This window comes from Mesocricetus auratus, unplaced genomic scaffold, assembly GCF_017639785.1.
Source record: "Mesocricetus auratus isolate SY011 unplaced genomic scaffold, BCM_Maur_2.0 Super-Scaffold_100025, whole genome shotgun sequence".
Classification (NCBI taxonomy): domain Eukaryota; kingdom Metazoa; phylum Chordata; class Mammalia; order Rodentia; family Cricetidae; genus Mesocricetus; species Mesocricetus auratus.
Window position 1 is genome coordinate 667,474 of NW_024429206.1, and position 12,124 is coordinate 679,597.

General features: G+C 40.4%; 1 long non-coding RNA gene across 1 annotated transcript; it reads right to left on the bottom strand.

The window, feature by feature from the left end:
• Positions 1 to 5,932: 5,932 nt before the first annotated feature.
• Positions 5,933 to 11,337, bottom strand: LOC110343765. Its single transcript, XR_002386091.1, has 3 exons — positions 11,218 to 11,337; positions 9,308 to 9,444; positions 5,933 to 5,982 (listed from the first exon to the last, which is right to left on the bottom strand). It is a non-coding gene; the product is annotated as an uncharacterized LOC110343765 (long non-coding RNA).
• Positions 11,338 to 12,124: the final 787 nt, after the last annotated feature.

Below are 12,124 nucleotides of genomic sequence, written 5' to 3' on the forward strand. Positions count from 1 at the left end.
GAAATGGATTTAATTTTTATCAATTAATTATGTAACAAGTGAGTTCAATTAAGACAAAGATTTCATTTTGTTCTGGCAAATATTCTTTCTGACACCCCAAAATTTGTTTAAAATAACCCAATCACAGAAAGACAAGCAGGGTATGTACTCACTCATATATGGACATTAGACATAGAGCAAAGGATTACCAGCCTACAATCCACATCACCAGAGAAACTGGGAAACAAGGAGGGTCCCAAGAGAAGAACACATGGTCCCCTGAAGAAGGGGAGGGAGACAAGAACCCCTGAGCAAATTGGGAGCAGGGGTGGGGAGAGAAGAGAGAGGTGGGAAGGGGAGAGGGAGAAAAGGGGAGGGGGAGAACAGAAGGGATCTGGAGGACTGAGACAGGGAAGGAATAGAGGAGGGCAAGAAAGGAGATGTCTTGATAGAGGGAGCCAGTATAGGCTTGGAGAGAGGTCTGGTACTGGAGAAATGTTCGGGGATCCACAGGGATGACAACTAAGAATCTAGTCAGTGGTGGAGAGGCTGCCTTTGATGTCCTTCCCCTATAATGAGATGGATGACTACATTGGCTGCCATTCCTAGAACCTTCATCCAGTAGCTGATCAAAGCAGAAGCAGGCACCCACAGCTAAACACTGAGCCATAATCCTGGAATCCAGTTGTGGAGAGGGAGGAGGGAGGAGCATGGGAGCCAAGACAGTGCCAGAGAAATCTGCAGAAACAGTTGGCCTGACCTAGTGAGAGCACAGAGACCCTAGTCGTAAAGCTGGGGAACCAGCATTGGACTGAACCAAGCCCTCTGAATATGGGTGCCAGCTAGGAGGCCTGGGCAGCCTATGGGACCTCTAACAGTGGAGCCAGTGTTTATCCCTAGTGCACAAATGGACTTTGGGAGCCTATTCCTTATGGAGGGATACTATTGCAGCCCAGATACTGGAAGGAGGCCCTAGGCTCTCCCCCAAATGATGTGACAAACTTTGATGATTCCCCGTGGAGGGCCTCACTATCCTTGGGGAGTGGGTGGTGGGTGGGTTGGGGGGGGTCAGTGGAGGTCATGGGAGGATGGGGGGATGGGGGATTGATATGTAAAGTAAGAATGTTTCTACAATAAAGAAAAAAAAGAATAACAAAATAGTATTTCTACTAAATGAAATCAATTTGATAACTTTTTCACACATAATTTCCCAAATTAGTCATATAGTTTTTATGTTTGAAAAGAGGATTTAATTAATTATAAATAACATTAGTTAAGAAAGGGGTCTAAATTACAGATTGATTTACACATAGACATATTAATGTCTTAATGATATCTAAAGATTCATATAAAGATTATGTTCAACTCACTCTAGACACTTTGTGCCTTAAATTATTCAATCTATTCATGCTCTGCTAAGCTTAACTGAAAATATGTGTTCAGTCTCCATTTGCATACCTGAACTTTTGATGTTGCATGGAAACAATGCAAAGCCACGACATAACCTCAAATTTATTTTCAAAAATGCTGGCATCAGAAATGGCTAGTGTTTGTAGCCTGCTAAATGTAATGAAGGAAAATTAGCCAGGCTTGCAGGTTCTTTTTTAAACAGTCTTCTTTGGAAGCTCAGAAACTGAACAGACAACACCATTTGACATGGCAAGGTGGATGACAAAGTCTGCAAAGGGTCTGACTCCTGCATCACAGCAGATATTGTATGTGGTGTATGTGTGTATATGAGTATATGTGATTATGTATATATATATATATATGAACAACACTTAACATATTATGTGTGTATATGGGTATATGTGTTTATGTAAATATATATATATGAACAACACTGAACATATTATGTGTGTGTGTGTAACAATAATAATTAAAGAAAAAGAGGCTAAAATTTTTAAAAGAGTTGAGGTTGGAGGGTGTGGGAGGAGTTGGAAGAAGGAAAGAGCCAAAAGAACTAATGTAAATATAGTATTCATGAATGAAAGTCTCAGGAAACAATTAAACAAAGCAGTCTAAATGAAAAGAAATTACAGTGCACTTAAGCATAATTTAGAAAGGGTAAAATGAAACACCACTTGGAAATTTGTCTTAGAAAATTTTTTAGATATATTATTAAGTATCATCCCACTTAATTTGTCTTACATTTAAAATTTGTCTTTTGGGAGTTTTAAAAATATTTTTTCAACCTGTATGATTACACATGAAATTAAAAAACCTATGTGGGAACTAGAAGAAGACCCATTCAATGAAATGCTTGCCACCTAGGCATGGTAAACTAATTTCAGATATCCAGGATCAAAATATAAATCCAGGTGTAGCAATGTGTGACTGTCTCTTGCAATTTCAGCACTGGGAAGGTGGAGACAGGCCAATCTAGCTGAATCAGTGAGTCGTAAGTTCAGTGAAAGTCTTCTTCCCAAAATACAAAGTAGGAATGCTGAGGAAGGCACCTGTGATTGTTTGAATGAAAACGGCCCCCATGGGTGAATAGGGAGTGGTGCTATTAGAAGATGGAAGAAGCTTGAGGTTTCAGAAGCTCAAGCTAAGCCCAGCGGCTTACCCTATTCCTACAGCCTTCAGATCCCGATGTAGACCTCTCAGCTCCTTCTATAGCACCATGTCTGTGTGTTAGCCTTGCTTCATGCCATGATATAATAGACTAAACCTCTAACTGTAAGCCATTCCCAATTAAATGTCTTTCTTTATAAGAGATGCCAAGGTCACAGAGTCTCTTCCCAGCAACAGAAACTAAATAATATAGCATCAAACATTGACTTCTGGTCTCCTTATACACACACACACACACACACACACAATTCCCAAAAGGCTCTTGGTCTAGTATTTTTTTCTAAATCTAGGTAGAGAAATTATCCTGACAAAATACAGTTCCTTAGGTAAATGATGGCCATTAAATTAAAACAAAATTGTGGAAATCACAAGCCATGAGGTTTGGGGTGTTACTTTATGTAAATAATTTTATTATAGAGTCTTTTTAAAAATAGGATCTTAAATTAGTCACTTATATTTATGCACTTATCTTTATGGCCTAGATTCTTCCAACTTATAATGGACAGTAGTATTTTTATTGTTTATCTTTAAGAGTTATTATAGTGAATTAAAATTGTAAGGCAAGCATAATAGAAATAAAAGACATTAAGAAATGTATGCAGTTATTCTACAACAATCATCTTTGTGTAAACCTATGTACATTTTGCACCAATCCATATTCTCATAAAGGATATTTCTAAAACTATTTTATGCTAGATTTTCTTTGCATCTCAAGAGCAGCTCTTAGTATATATTCTACCAATTTCTAATGTTTTACAAATAATTAAATGAGCTTAAAATCCTAATAGGCCTTACATGTAGCAATTACAATGCTAATTTTTTTAATTTTCATTTTTTATTTTTAAATTTAAATTAGAAACAAGGTTGCTTCACATGTCAATCCCAACTCCCTCTCCCTCCCCTCTTGTTTTTTAGGTCTCCTGGTGAGAAAGACAAACTCACCAAACAGGTTCCCAGGAAACTTTTACTATCCCTCTATTTGAAAGAACTTGCTTTGCAATGACTGCTCTCAGTAATCAAGCACTCATGTCTTGTGGTAAATGATTGAATGGAAAAAGGGTTAATGTTTATGTAAGTTGTAAGGGTCTGAGAAAACTTAAAATTAGTAATGAAAGTTAAAGACTATATGATGTTAAGACTTAAAAGGCTCAGAGTTTTAACATATCAACCAATGAGGTTCTGAAAAGCTCTTTATCTGGCCCTGGTAAAGCACTGGTTTTTACTATGATTCAAAGGCATGGGTCTATTGCTTTTTTCTATAATGTGGATTTCTGTACAGGTTACAAACAGTGGTAATGCTAATATATCTAAAACTTTTATCTCTTTTTGTAGACTTTAAATCCATGTAAGCTTCATGGACCCACCTGTCAATCAGCCTACACTTCCCCACCTACTGCTTATTCCTGAGGGGGAAGTTATAAATGTAAGGTTTTCCTTTAAGTTCCTAAGCATTAACTTCTGTCCCTAGTCTATATCTGTCCCACCAGATTTCCATTCTGCTGACAGACACCATCCTGGAATCAGCTATGGCCCAGAAACTTCTCCAAAGGGGCACAAGCCCTGGACTTTCTGAAAGCTGATGTAAACCAATCCATCCAATGTGGTTGCTACTTGTCTCTTCAGCTAGATTGGTTAACCAGATGCTTCTGAGGAATGTCCACTGCTAGGACCCCCAACCTTTGGCCTTTGACCATATTCCAGCATTCATGGGCCCTGACAGCAATGTCCTAATCTCAGCTGAGAAGCACTTACAAAAGAGACTTCGTTGTCCCTTATCCTCCACAAAGGCTGAACTGTTTGGTCTAAAGGAAACTGGGACCCACTGGAAGGGACCACACCTTGTCATCCCGACCACCCCAACTGCTGTCAAGGTAGATGGTGTCAGCATCAGGTATGTCACCGGGCATGATGACCCGGCTGCAGAAAATAGACCATCACTGAAGCCTGAGACGCTCCACTAAAGGTAAGCCTGGCGTGGTTGTAGACTAACAATGTTTTGTCTGTGTTCCCTCCTGCTCTTTCACAGAATATATGTCTAATCCCCTTTAAGAATGAAAGCAAACTTCCCATGAATGCCTCACAGCCCTGACCACCACTTCATCAGGTAGACATCCCTTCCTTCACCTCTTGGATGAAATTATTTAGTTTACATATGATGACAGATTACATCCCTGATTAACTGTTTGTCATATGCATCAAACCCCAAAAGTCTGTATCTTACTATTCCTATTTCCCTGCTTGTATATAACAGCCTACCATGGATTGAGAATTTGTATTCACAAATCTTTCCAGCACCCTGGGGCAGAAAGAAAGGTGCAGTTCCTCTCCTCATACCCCTAGTAGCAAGTTTAGGATTGGGAATGGCTGGAGCCAATCTCAAGGCAACAAGCAGAGCAATGGTTGATGTCAACTACAAAAATTTAGGATGTCTAAGCTGGGCAGTGGTGGCACACGCCCTTAATCCCAGCTCTTGTGAGGCAGAGGCAAGTAGTCCTCTAAGTTTAAGGATAGCCTGGTCTTCATAGTGAATTCCAGAACAGCCAGGATTGCATAAAGAAACCCTGTCTCGAAAAAAAAAATAGAGGAACAGAATGAACTCATTAGTGAGGTAGTCTTACAACATAGTAGGATGTTTGATCTCCTTTACACAAACAAGAAGCTTACCATATGACCTTGGGGAAACATGCTGCTATGCAAACCATTCAGGAATTATCAGGGATAATTTGTCAGAAATACAAAAATGTCTCACATAGAGGGAAGAGGCCCTACAAGGAGGAAGTAAAGGGCTCCCATTTTCTTTCTCAGGTTCTTCCTGGCTAGTAACACTACTGTCAGTCATCATAGGGCCCTCAGCTTGTCTGCCCCTGCAGATTATGGTTGGCCCCTGCATTGATATAGAAATGAACACTTTACATTGGTATGGATTTTCATTTATTGATACAAATTTAAGGTCAATTTGTTATAGGTATATTTTCCTCTTGTTTAGGTATTGTGTTTATACAGCTCATTTGAAAATGTAACTATAATTAAATACAGATTATAGATAGTCACCTTATGTTAGTTAGGTTTTTTAGATAGAGATATACTTCAAATGGATAGACATTCTTCAAAACCTTTCAAAGACCTATAGAATACAGCATTTAAAATGGTTTATTAGGGTTTTTCATGACAGTGAAACACAACTGCTCCTTGCGACACAAATTACTTCAGAGAGGAAGATGAACATCAAAAAATTGTTATGGAGTTTGTCATCAACATGGCAGAAATAGCCATTTGGGCAAGAAATGGCTCTTGCCTAGACTGTTTGATTGTATGCTGTATAAACTGGACATGAAGGATCCATAGGAAAGTGACTGCTTAACTTGCCAAAACAAGATGGGACAGTGCTGCAAGGTTCCTGCTTCATGGAAGAGTCTGCCAGACATTCTACAAGACACATACAAAAAAAAGGCTAACAAACTGTCAATACAGGAGGACAGTTTAAAATTTCCTGCTTCACTGAGAAGTCTGCCAGACACACTATGGCCCATAGACTAAAGATGGATGCTCCAACATTACAGAGAACTTTGGGTGACTGTCCTGGAAGCAAGATGGCTCTGTAAATTTTAGAGTTTATATATTATCCTTCTGTGGTCTTTGATGGAGTTGAAGACAGTTATGGTTATGGTTTTCCTTAGTTATGATAAAAGATAAGTTACATATAAAACTTTAGACTCACAAAGATAGGATACATGACAGAATATTTTCTTTAAATTTTGCCAAATGATAATGGACTAGATATTAACTATAGTTCTTGGTTGATAGCTGTTTTGTTATATATAATTTTACTATGTTAAAGTTAAAACATTTCTTTTTATTTAGACAGAAAAGAGGAGATGATGGGAGATGTCCTCCTGTATATATGTTTCTCTTTTTGGTTGATGAATAAAACACTGATTGGCCAGTAGCCAGGAAGGAAGGATAAGCCGGGTTACCAGATGAGGAGAGGCAGAAAGAAGCCACCAGAGGGAGACGACATACTGCTAAAGGAGCAGCATGCTGGATTACAGGTAAGTCACAGCCTCATGGCAATACATAGATTAATAGAAGTGGGATAATAATTAAGAGAGAGCTAACCAATAAGAAGCCTAAGACATTGACCAACAGTTTAATAATTAATATGTCTCTGTGTGTTTATTTGGGGCTAATCGACTGCAGGACCAGGTAGAACTGAAACTTTCATCTACACTGCATCATTAATGCTTTAACCAGATACGCAAATTCCCACTTAAGAGCTATTAAGCTAATGGTAATTAAGTCCCAGTATGAACAGGTACCCACCACAAATTCAAGGATTTGACTCAGGGTACACCTCAAGGGGAAATGTTGTTGTGTGATTGTTTGTATTCTGACAAACAATGCTTGCTTGGAGTGAGAGGACAGAGCTATCTACTAGTTAACCATAGAGGTCTGGAGGACTGTACAGAGAGGAAACAGGAAGTGACAAGGCAGAGTGAAGACAGGATCTCACCTCTTTGGATGTAGGAAGGAAAGCAGTAGGAAGCAACTGGTTCTTATCCCAATATCTGATTTTTATTGATTAAGATTAATTAGGTTAACGCTTCATCTGGTGTCCAGCTTTTGGGCCAGGAATTCACAAAATAGCCACTTGCTGAAGCTGCATGTAGGAGGTGCACTCTCCGTGCCACCGGCTGGATTTTCCTTTCCTTCTCCAAGTCCTCAGAGTGAATTTGGGATTTCCCAAGACCAATGTCCTGGAGAGGGTGATTATGCAAATGTACAAAGACAGTCTCTATGTGATGACAATACCCTGGCTCTGTGCCATGCAGCAGTTTTGAATGCTTGGGGCAGAGTTGAAGAAGTTGGAAAGAGAACTGAGTCATTTACTAAAGTTATTCAGGGCCCAAAATAAACCTTCACTAATTTTTTTTAACAAAGATCGACTTCAACTATAAATAGAATGATACCAAATTCAGAAGCTAGACAAATAATCATTGAAGCACTGACTTTTGAAAATCTAAATCACAATGCAAAAGGATAATTGGGCCTTAAAAGGCAAGATCAGCACCCATAGAAGAATGGATCCAAGATACAGTCAATATCGAATGTTATAACAATGATAATTGGATGAGACAAGTGACTTCCAGAGATTTGAAGGAAAATCAACATGTCAGGTGTTTTAATTGTGACAAACAAAGTCAAATAAATAGGGATTTTAGTCAGGGCATTCCTAGAAACACTGTTTCTTCTAATCTAAATAGAAGGCCCTTGCCTTCTGGAGTATGCAGAAGGTGCAGCAAAGGCTGACATTGTACCAATGAATGTAGATCAACAAGGGACAGACAAGGTAACCCTTTGCCATCAGAAAATGCCTTGAGGGGCCACTCACAGGCCCCCATGTCAAATTTTGTTCAGTCATTCCTGTTACCATGGGGAAAATACCTTCCTAGAGCAATTAAAGGACCTAATGCCTATTGAAAAAAACTGCTCTAGATGATAGGACAATTTTGGAAGATAAAACAAAAATTTCAGGAGAGACCATAAAGCAAATAGTATTAAGATTAGATTTGAATGAGAGGCCTGTTGATTATATGAGGTGATAGCTTGTCAAACTGTATGACCATTCTAAACTAATTTGTAAGACAAACAAATGATTTGTTAGTCTTTTCATTTGATCACATTTAGCTTGCCAAAAGGGAACCTCCCCAAATTAGGGTTGGAGCAGGGTTTTGTTTTTGACTTTTCAGGAGAATGAAGGCATCCAGGTAAGGAATCTAAAGACCACTGGACAAATGAGACATCTGAAGAAAAAGGACAAATAACCCAGGAAAAAATGTCCCAAGAAAAAGAGTAAATTGGCCTATTGGTATATCACATTTCCAACAAGATAAAATTTCATAAATCTTCCCAAATGTTTGTTTCTGCTGTTCTCTACAGACATTTAATTCAAATGGTCTTTTGTAGTCCCAGTTCCATTAAAAATTAAAGGTGGCTTTGGAGTTGGAGTGTGACTTTCTCCTTTTCTAAACTCAAACATGCTTACTAAAGGAAAATCCAAAATCTCTACATCATTTCAGAAGAGCTGCCCAACATGGGACAGAAGGAAAACAAAAACTAAGGGACTATTCTATTGCCACTAATCTCATAATTATTTGGTTTTATTTTGACTCTTTAAAACTTTTCTTAAGGTATAAAGTATCAAAATTTATAAGATGTATATTTTGTAAACTTCTTGTCATGATATTAATGGTCATATAGAGTACTAACTAATTCTAGAAAAGGGCTTCATCTAGCTTCCTGTACATGATTTTGGGTGTGAGTGTTTAGCAGGTAACTAGGAAATTAAGTTTTTGTACCCTGGATGTACATAACAAATTATGGTCCTTTAACGCCTTCTGGCCACTGTGGGAACTGTACTCATGTGTGCATACACATAACTTAAAAATAAAAATAAGGTACTGCAGATATGACTCAGTGGTTAAGAGCACTGGCAGCTGTTACAGAGAACCTGGTTCAGGTCCCAGCACCCACATGGCAGCTCACAAATACCTCTAACCCTACTTCCAGGAGATCAGCTGCTGCCTTCCTGGCTTTCAAGGGCACTTGCTGCATACAGTGCACTTATATGTAGGCAAAATATTCATACACATAAAATAAAAATACATTTTAAAAAGTGACTAGATAGTTGGCTCAGTGGGTAAAATCTTGTTACACGAACCTAAGGACCTGAGGCTGACATGGCGTCACACACCTGTCACTCCAGTTCCGCCACTGCAGGTCCTGTTCCTCATTGTCTTCTCTGTGCTGCTGGTGGTCAACCTTACCAAAGGTCAGGCAGGACTGAGGTTTGGGGACCCCAAGTCTGGCTCTTCAATCAAAGGGTCCTTCCTAGAAGGGAGTAGCAACTGGCTGTGACTGTGTTTGTCCTCATGGCCTTCTGAGATCAGAGATGGAGGCAGGAGAATCCCCAGAGCTCAAGCCAACTGTTCTGGGGCACACAGTGGCAAACAAACAAGAGATCTTTTCCCTTTTTAGTTAATTTTTGTTTATATTAAAAACAATCTTATTTTACATACCAATACCGGTTCCCATCCCCCCCCCCGCCAAACCCACCATCCACTCCCCAGGGAGGATGAGGCCTCCCATGGGGGATCATCAAAGTCTGTCACATCATTTGGGGCAGGACCTAGGCCCTCCCCCATGTATCTAGACTGAAAGAATATCCCTCCATAGGGAATGGACTCTCATTCGTACACTAGGGATAAATACTGTTCCACTGACAGAGGCCCCATAGACCTCCTTGGCCTCCCAACTGACACCCACATTCAGAGGGCCTAGTTCGGTTCTATACTGGTTCTCCAGCTATCAGACTGGGGTCCATGAGCTCCCACTTTCTCAGGTCAGCTGTTTCTGTGGGTCTCTCCAGCATGGTCTTGACCCCTTTGCTCATCACTCCTCAGTGAATTTCTGTGAATTGAAAGCCAGTCTGATCTACATAGAGAATTCTAGGCCAGCCACGGTTACACACCTTGTCTCCATTAGTTAATTAATTGAGAATCGACTTCTGAGGAAGAGAGACTGGAGGTAGGGCAGCTTGGAATTCCATAGTGCTTGCTCTTTTGAGAGGTTTGAGGTTGGTTTTGTTTTTGCTAAATGCTTACTGGATTGCTGTAAGCTTTTGGATCCTTTCCAGGGTTCTGGAAACCGTTGATTCTGTCAAATCTCACTAGACTTTTAACTGCTCTTAGGGAAGGGGGAATTTCACTCTGTCGTTGTGCTGATGTTTCTTTTTCCTTTAGTGCTTAAACTGTCTGCTTTGGCCAGTAGATGCTTATCTGGTTTGCTTCTGAACCTTTCTGACATCCCCTAATTGTTTTTGGTTTTCTTCTTCTGCCCCACTTTTATACCCCAGCTTTACTCCTTACCCTCCCCTTGGGAATTAACTGTTTTCTCAAAATGGTGATGCTTTCAAGTGGAAAATGGACGTCAGAAACCCAGATCTGGATATCAGGGTATTCATTGTTGTTGGAGTATCACAGCTTCAGATCCTCTCATTAAACAAATGGGAACGCAAGCATCCCCATACATGCATTAAAACAAAGCTATATACACAAGTACAGTCAGCTGGGGCAGCAGCTGAACGCTCACACTGGGAAACAAAGGGATCTAGCAGTGGTTCTCAACCTATAGGTCATGACCCCTTTGGGGGTTGAATAACCCTTTCATAGGGGTCATTTAAGGCTATCAGAAAACACAGATATTTACATTATATAACAGTACAAAATTACAATTATGAAGTAGCAATGAAAATGATTTTATGGTTGGGGGTCACCATAATATAAAGAACTGCATTAAAAGTTGAAGTTTTAGGATTGAGGACCACTGTGCTAGAGTCTTTTGAAACCTCAAAGCCAGTCTCCAGTGACACGCCTTCTCCAACAAGATCACACTTCCTAACCCTTCCCAACAGTTCCACCAACTGAGGGCCGAGCATTTAAATACAGACACTCATACTCACACCCACATGCACAGATATACTCATACACATAATCATACACACGTCCACATAGACTCATACATAAACATTCGTGTATGTTTATGCATACAAATGTAAATATGCACACTACATACATATATGAATATGTATGCCATATTAATTACCTTTCACATTCCTGTGACCAAATACCTGGCAGACGTAGATTGTGGTGGGATTTACTTCAGCTCACGGATTAGGACAGAGTCCATCACAGCATGGACAGTCAGCGCAATTCCATCAGTGGTGACAGTCACTGGTCACATTGCAGTGGGAGACAAGAAGCAGAGACAGAAAGATGGAAGCAAGACTGGGTGACAACCCCCAAGGCCTGACCCTAATGTCCTACTGCTGTCAGCCACACCTTAAAGGTTCCGCAGGCTCCCCAAATGCAACAAAATCATTATGCTCAGTGGGTGAAGGCGCTCACCACCAATCACCGGTGACCTGTGGTCAGTTTGTTGGAGATAGGGTCTGGCTGGCTTCAAACTCAAATAGATCCACCTGTCTCTGTCTCCTGAATGCTGGAATTAAAAGTGTGTGCCACCACACCAGGCAACGACCTGAGTGGGACCCTCCAAACCCATTTGATGAAAGAAGAGAACTAACTCCTACAAATTGTCCCCTGAGCACATGCACACAATGGCACATGAAACACACACACACACACACACACACACACACACACACGGTGTGTGTGTAGTGGCTGCATGAGAATGGCCCCCATGGGCCCATATGTTTGATGTTTGAATACATGGTCCCCAGTTGGCAGAACTGGGCGGGAGGGATTAGGAGGTGAGACCTTGTTGGAGGAAGTGTGCACTGGAGACTCCAGCAGTCCTGAGTTCCCTGCTTGCTCTTTGAGATGTGAGCTCTCAACTGCTGCCCCAGCTGTCCGCTTCTGCTACCTCTGCTAGGACATCAGGGACTCTAACCCTCTGAAACTGTAAGCCCCAGATAAACTCTGCTGTAGGTTGCCTTGGATATGGTGTTTTATCACAGCAACACAAAAGTAATGAACACAGATGCACAATA